Here is an 8,052-nt window from a genome sequence, read left to right on the forward strand (position 1 = left end):
AGCCAGGACAGAGGCGCACTCCCCGAATTCTGTACGGGTTGTTGGCGTCCACAACAATCACAGCAGTGATTTACACTGTACAATCTACAGTGTCCATCGCTAAAGTACAAGTCTCCTTCCCTGAAACACCAACAGAGGAATGGGCAAGTGCCTCACACTTCAGGGAGAACCTCAAATCACAGACAACAAAGTTTACTCTAGGAAAAAATACAAACTTGCCAGCTCATACAAATTAATTCGCCATAAATTGAATCCTTCAGATTCACGGATGCTGCCCAAACTCTACCTTTAATGATGAGCCTGTTTTTCTTACATTTAACTGTAGAGATTACTGTATTAAAAACACAAAGCTGCCAACATCCTTTTAACCAAGTAAGGGCCCCCTTTTCTAAATTTAAAAGACATAATTGGATTACCACTAAGCCATATATAGGAATTTAGGAAAAATATAAACAAATTAAGAGTTCATTAGTAGGGGTAGGGAAAGCAAACAATAAGCTTTGCAAATGATTGACACATACTGAAAAAAATGGAGCGTGGTGGTGTATGACTGTGATCCCAGCACACAGGAAGTAAGGTAGGAGGATCAGAAGCTCCAGACCATCCCAGTGAGCTTTAAGATAACTTGGGCAAGGGGGTCCCATCTCAAAAAAACAAAACAAACAAAAAACAGGGCTCAGAGATGGCTGAGCTAGTGCAGAGCAGACAGAAAGCAAGAGTAGTGACTAGGAGCCAGGGGCTGGGGAAAAGGGCATTGAGTGACAATTAAGAGGTTCCGGGAGGGTTGGCTCAGGGGTGAAGAGCACTCACTGCTTTTGCAGAGGGTCTGTTTGCTTCCCTGCAGTCACACGGTTCAAGACTAGCTGTATCTCCAGTAAGCCCTCTTCTGGCTTCCACAGGGGTTGCATGTACACATAGACACACAGACACACACAGACACACACAGACACACACACACACACACACACACACACACACAGAGGCCAAAACACCCATGCATATAAAATAAACACTAAGAAATTTCTAAAAGAAACTATTCTAAAGTGAAATGATTGCACAACTCAGAACACTAAAGCCATTAAAGCATGTGCTTGCTTGGTTGGTGCCCTACCACTGAGGTTGACCATGATAAGTGTACTTCAAGTGCATGAGCTTTATAGCAGATGAAATACGTCCTATAAGGCTGTCAGAAAGTATTATTTGGGGAGGGACTTGGGGGTTGAGGGTAAGATGGGAGAGGAGCTAGGAAGGGGTTGTGGCCAGGATGTAAAACAAATAAACAACAAATGCTAAAACCATTCTCAGCCACTGAGCTGCTTACAAATATGTGGCAAATCCATTTATTCCACAGCCATGCATGCTCTAGATCATCTGAATTCAACAGGATAAATATTTTTCCACTAACAGAAAAAGGATTATTTTGCCAGGCACGTTATCAACTCTCCCCACCCCCATCTGTTCTTTTATATTTTATTATCATTGGATTTGGGTGTCAAGGAAAGATGACGTTCATGGTTGAAAATACCTTGCTAGAAGGTAAAACTTGTCAAGCTTTGTTCAGATATCAATCTATGTTAGCAAACTTCAAGTTGCACTTTTTCTGGTATTTTCTTTTTTAAAAAAAGAAATGGATTTTTTACTTTTTGTGATTGTAATTGCATTATTTCCCCCTTTCCCTTTCCTGCCTCCGAACCCTCCCACAAACTCCTTCTTGCCCTTTCAAATTTGTGGCCGTTTTTCATTAATTGCTGTTCCATACACATCTGTATATACGTATATATTCCTAAATACACAAGTAAAGCCTGCTCAGTATGCATGATGTCATTGTCTGTAGGCTTTCAGGATGAGTATTGGAGAGTGGACAAACAATTGTTGTGCTCTTACCTGGGGAAGATCACCCCCTCCCAGCCCACCCCAGGCATCCCTTAGCTGCCTGCAGTTCTTGGTGTAGGGCTGAGGCCTTAGGTGCTCTCCTGGTGGCTTATGGATGTGTCTTCTGACATTGCTAGGAAACACAGGCTCACAGTAACTCCCCAATCCTCTGGCTCTTACAATCTCTTAGCCTACACTTCTGAATGACCCTTGGGCCTTAGGTGTAGGAGTCGTTATTCAAATTATCTGTTGGGACTGGGCTCCACAACTCAGCATTTTGATTGGCTGTGTACTGCACCCGCACGGCCTGGAACCACGAGTCTCGGCGGAGGGTGTCCAGGTTAAATGAATCCACAGAGCACGAGGTTGAGGTGGAACAGCTGCTGCTTCCTTATTGTTCTGCTGGGGCTAGCTTTTATACCATGGCACCAAAAGAGGAGTGGGCTGCGAAGGGACTGTTACCTGACCCCAGGAGGGACTGTCACCTGACCACAGTAGGGGTCAAGGACTGATCACATGTACTCAACCTTCACCTGATCCCAGTAGGGATTGTCACCTGACCCCAGCAGGGATCAAGGAATAATCACATGCACTCAAACTTCCTTATCCAACTCCAGGAGCAGAGGGAAGTTATGATTCTTTGCAGATAAGCACCTCAAATGGGGGCAGGGAAATATAACTCGGGGCAGCAGTTCCCACAATTCCCCCTACTTTATTTTATAATGAGGGGTCCTGTCTTAGGTCCTGCGAGGGAAGTACCTTCCCTTACTTGTCATTGGGCCTCCCCCCCCATGCCCTGTTTTAGGTGGGGGGGTCTTCTCACAGGTTGCCCGTCCTTGGAGACCCTCATTTTTTCTGCATCTGCAGCCATACCTCATGACTTCCGGGAGAGTCATGGGCCAGACTGAGTAACACCTGACGGTGGACAAGCTCAGTCGTGGTGAAGGTGTTTAGAAGTCGTTTTAAGAGGAGCAGGCCTTGTGCCACCCCTACTAGTCCCAAGATCCCCAGGGACAAGGCACCTCCCCATCGCTGTGTCCAACCCCCAATCTGGACCATGGCATTCCACCATCCCTCAGCAGATATAGGTTTAACATGAGTTTCATTAATTGCAATAATCTGATGTACCAAAGAGTGGGTAAAGTTTACAAAGGGATCATTCCAAGGCCCCCTAAGGTAAGCATTAAGGCGTTGCACCTCAAAGGACATATTTTTCACTTCCATAAGGGTCACACAGGCAGAATGATAAAAATGAGAGCAAGAAGCTTGTAGCACCATCCACAACACATTAATCTGTTCCTGCAATAAGGCTGTTTGCTGATTTAAATTTAGCATCCCCAATTGAATATGTGAGTCCATGGTATTTTGAGTCTCTAAGGCCTGGGTAACACGAGCAGCAAGAGTGTTAACAGTCTCTGCAGTTGCTGCATTCTGGGACACGGTGATTCCCGCAACGGTGGCGGCTGTGGCTGATATGGCGATAGCTGCGATGACTGCGGTGGTGATTCCAAAGCCTCTTCTTTCTCTATACAAGATAAGCTCTCATCCATCATGCGGGCCTTCTACCAAAAGTGGAACCAGAGCAGGAATTCTCACCATCAGCACAGACTCATCCGTCGGGGACCAGCAGTTGCTCAAGAAGCAGGAGCTGGAAGAACAATTAAGGACACCATCCTCCCCGACCAACCCATTAAAGGGGACAAACATGAAGGGAGGCAGAACACAAGCTAGGCTGACAATAGAGAAATTCATTCCCACCGCATAATTAATCTGGAGGAATGTTTCAAAATGTCTGATGTGTTCCATCTGGCTGTAGCATTGAAAGCCAAGCCCCTTTGAAGGGCTAAAGGCCTAATATCTGTACATGCACGAAGGCCGCAGAGAAACATGCCTGCGAACGTAGGTGAAACTCCTGTCATATTTGGATTTTTATAGGAATAATCAAAGGCCCCTCTCAAGGAGTTTTTAGAGGTAGGTCGGTGACCAAACCACCATAAATATTTATCTCCCTCCAATTTCCACGGTTCCTTAGGAGCACAATTTCCCCAAGGTAATGGTAAGTACAATCTGAAGGATTGTGGCGTCTTCCAACGCAAGAGAGCTGGTCTCGGAGGAGTTGGAAGTCCAGAAACATTTCTTTTAAAATTTATTGGGTAAAAGATATCTCTCAATCCAAAACAAGGATGCCCAGAAGAATTAGAAGAAAAATCTCCCAGGGAATAATTACTAAGGACCACACATGGTCCAGAAAGAGAGATACTAGGCATCTCTGAAATATTGCTAATCTTCTGGAAGCAGAGGGCATGGGATATATCAAACGTTAAATTACCCAATGAAGATCTTTATAATGCTGTATTTGCTGCAGGAACCCCCAATGTATAATTGGTGGAATAAAAGGATGGAAAAACAGAGCTTACTTTACTTACTGGCATCAGTATGGGTGGATTCCTCACCAGTGCCCATCTCAGGCCTCCCTTGATGTTCTTCACTTGAATCCATATTATCAGGACCAGTAGGACCCGGCTTCACTGGCTGAACATTCTGCTCCGGCACCCAGATGGGTTTTTTGGTTCCTGGAGGGAAAACACAAATGGCTCCCCTCACCCTAGCCAACATGGGTGTGGGTGATTGCCACTGTTCCGTGATACTATCCTTCCATCTAACCCAACCCAGAGATTGGGAAGGTTTCTGCCAATGTCTCTCCATTGCTGATAGACCTTGTTTATCTACTGTTAAAAAATTTTAAATGTATGAAATTGTAGATAACTAGGTATTTGGGGAGGTGATATACTCCCCCTTCTTTATTTTACAAAAAAATTGTTTAAGGGTAGCATGCGTGCGCTCCACTACGGCCTGTCCTGTGGGATTATGTGGAATTCCAAGGGTATGTGTAATCTGATGTTCTTGGCAAAATTTTGCAAACCTTTGGCTGGTATAAGCTGGTCCGTTGTCTGTTTTGAGAAAATCTGGGATGCCCATATAGGCAAAAGCCTGTAGACAATGAGCAATAACATCCTTATCTTTTCTCCTGAATGTAGGGAGGCATAAATTACCTTGGAATAAGTGTCTACAGAGACATGTAAAAATTTAAGTCTGCCAGCTTGAGGCAAATGGGTAATATCCATCTGCCAAAGGTGGTTAGGACGGAGGCCTCGAGAATTAACACCTTCATTGGGGGCATTAAGAAACAGAGCACAAGCTGGACATTGGGATGTGATTTGAGTAGCTGTGGCTAGAGTACAGCCAGAGTAAAACTTTAGAGAAGAGGCATTTAAATGATACTTTTCATGAAGATGACGGACTCGTTGTTCCTCAGAAAGGAACAATGCCATTGGGCGGGTGAGGGAATCTGCAAGCTTATTTCCCTCTGCCAAGGGCCCTGGCAGATCAGTATGGGCCCGAATATGGCCAACAAAGGCAGGAAACACTCTTTGGCATGTAAGACTTTGCAGCTGAACCAAAAGGTGGAAAACCTGAGAGGTAGGTAATATGTATGGCGAGGTTTCCAATGGCCCAACAATCCCTGCCACATATATACTATCAGTATACAAACTGAAGGGTTGATCCTTGAAAAGAGAAAAGGCCATAAGGTAGGCCATGAGTTCTGCAGCTTGGTCAGAAATTGGACCTAAGGGCTGCTTTTCTTTAATTGAACCAGAGACCACCACTGCATAGCCCTTGGAAGAACCATCAGTAAACACTGAGCGCACTCCCTTAAGGGGGGAAGTTTTGATAATTCTTGGAAAGATAACAGGATGATTCTTAAAAAATGAAATTAAATGAGAATCAGGATAATGGTTATCAAAAATGGCTCCAGTGGTTGCGATGAACAAGGTCCATCCATCTTGAACCCTCTGTAGCCTTGTTATTTCCTCTTTTTGATAAGGGATTAGAAATTTATTTGGGATCCTGCCAAAAACTTGTAAACTAAAATCATATGCCTTCCATAGAAGCTGTAGCACCATTTCATAATATGGGGTCACTACCTTCTTAGGGGAAGCAGGTAAATGTAGTCAATAAATGGGTCCCCCTTGCCAAAAAATGCCAGTAGGTAAAAATTGTGAAGAAAAAACCATGAAATAAAAAGGGTGGGCATAATTGAGGCGGCGGAGATGTGCTCGCTCAAGGGCATTAAGCAAGGCATATAGGGCTTCTTTTGCTGCTGGAGTCATGATCCTGGGGGAGGCAGGGGAAGGGTCCCCAGGCAGCATGTCATAAAGGGGCTTAAGAGCTCCCGTAGGAATGGGAAGGGAAGAACGGATCCACTGAATGTCTCCCAATAATTTCTGCCAGTCATGGATGGTCTGCAAATGGCTGAGGCTGAAGCCCGACAGTTTGGATTTAAAAGCCCAGATAAGAATAGGGGGGCTGCATCTGCACCTTTTCTGGGCCAAAATAAACCCATGTCCCTCCAGAAGAGTCTGCAATTCTGCAAATATTAGTAAACTTTCCTCTTTTGTTGGTGCTGCCAGAAGGATATCATCCATATAGTGGACGATATGGAAGGAGGAGAACTTACGCCTAAGTGGGTCCAAACAAACAGCAACATACATCTGACAAATTGAAGGACTGGCAGCCAGACCCTGGGGGAGGACGACCCACTGATAGCGCAGGGCAGGCTCTTGAAAATTAATGGAGGGAAGGCTAAAAGCAAAGCGAGGGCTATCCTGAATATGCAGGGGTATAGAGAAAAAACAATCCTTAAGGTCTATAACGACCAAATGCCATTTTTGGGGAATTGTCACCGGGGAGGGTAAGCCCTGTTGAAGGGGTCCCATAGGTTGCATGGTGGCATTAACGGCATGCAGGTCCTATAACAGTTGCCACTTGCCAGAGGACTTTTTTATAACAAAAATGGGAGTATTCCACAGAGAGGTAGAGGGGATGAGATGTCCAGCCTGCAATTGTTCTTCAACTAACTCATGGGCTGCCTGAAGCTTCTCTCTAGACAAAGGCCACTGTTCTACCCACACTGGAGTGTTATCAAGCCATTTAATTGGTATGGGCATTGGCGGCGCAACAGTGACCCTCATCAAAAATACCCCAAGCCTCTTCTATCTTTGGGTGCACAGGTATCAGTTGGGCACGTTAAACCTTGTTCTGACATTCCTAGGCCTTTGCCCTGAGCCCATCCCATCTTTTGCATTATTCTAGTGGCTTTCTGGGCTGATGAGGAGCTCTGCGTGGTGAGAATGACCCCCATGTCTTCCAAAATGTCCCGATCCCACAAATTAACTGGGAGTCCTGGGAGGACATATGGTTGGAAATAGCCTGTCTGTCCCTCTGGATCCTGACATTTTAGAATTTTTTGCACTTTTTTTGGGTATTGCCTGGCCAATCCCCTGAAGGGTGGTGGTCCCTGCCTGCTTAGGCCATGCTTTAGGCCAATGCTTTTCAGCCAGAACAGAGACATCCGCCCCAGTATCCAAAATTCCTATAAAGGGTCTATCCTCTACCTTTAAGGTGAGTTGAGGGCGTTTATTCAAGGTGGCTACCCAAAACGCGAATGCCCCAGTTTTCCCTAAGCATTGTCTTTCCCGTTTCTCTTTTAACACCGGAGTGTCACACAGGACCACTGGTATGAGGATTAATTGGGTGATTAGGTCCCCAGCTGGCACTATTGCCACTCCCTTCTCCACAGAGGCCATAATCCTAATTTCCCCTTCCAAGTCAGAATTCACCAGTCCGGGATGTATACAGATGCCCCTAAGGAGTGCATTAGCGCGTCCCAACAGTAGACCCATAGTACCTGGAGGTGGGGGGTCCCCTCACCCCCGTAGACAGGGCCTGTATTCCTATTTCAGGTGTCAAAACTGTTCGACTGGCTGGACTGAGGTCCAGTCCTGCACTCCCTGGGGTTCCTTGGATGAGGTCTGAGATGTGAAGGGGTTGTTCTGGGAGACAAAACGGATCCTGCCACTCCCTGGAAGGGAGGTCATAGCCCCATATGCACTGGCTTGGGGGCCCTGGGGCCAGGCCCTCTTCCAGTTTCCTTGATTGATAGGAGGAGGAAGAGGCTGTCCCTCCACATCTGTCTTAGAGCGACAATCATTGGCCCAGTGGTATCCCCTCTTGCAATGGGGGCACAGTCCCGGGCGGCGAGGATTGCTATTTAAATTTTGGGGGCATTCTTTGCGAAAATGTCCAATTTGGCCACAACCAAAGCAAACTCTTGTTCCC

Source organism: Myodes glareolus, chromosome 6 (genome assembly GCF_982192425.1).
Source record: "Myodes glareolus chromosome 6, mMyoGla1.1, whole genome shotgun sequence".
NCBI lineage: Eukaryota > Metazoa > Chordata > Mammalia > Rodentia > Cricetidae > Myodes > Myodes glareolus.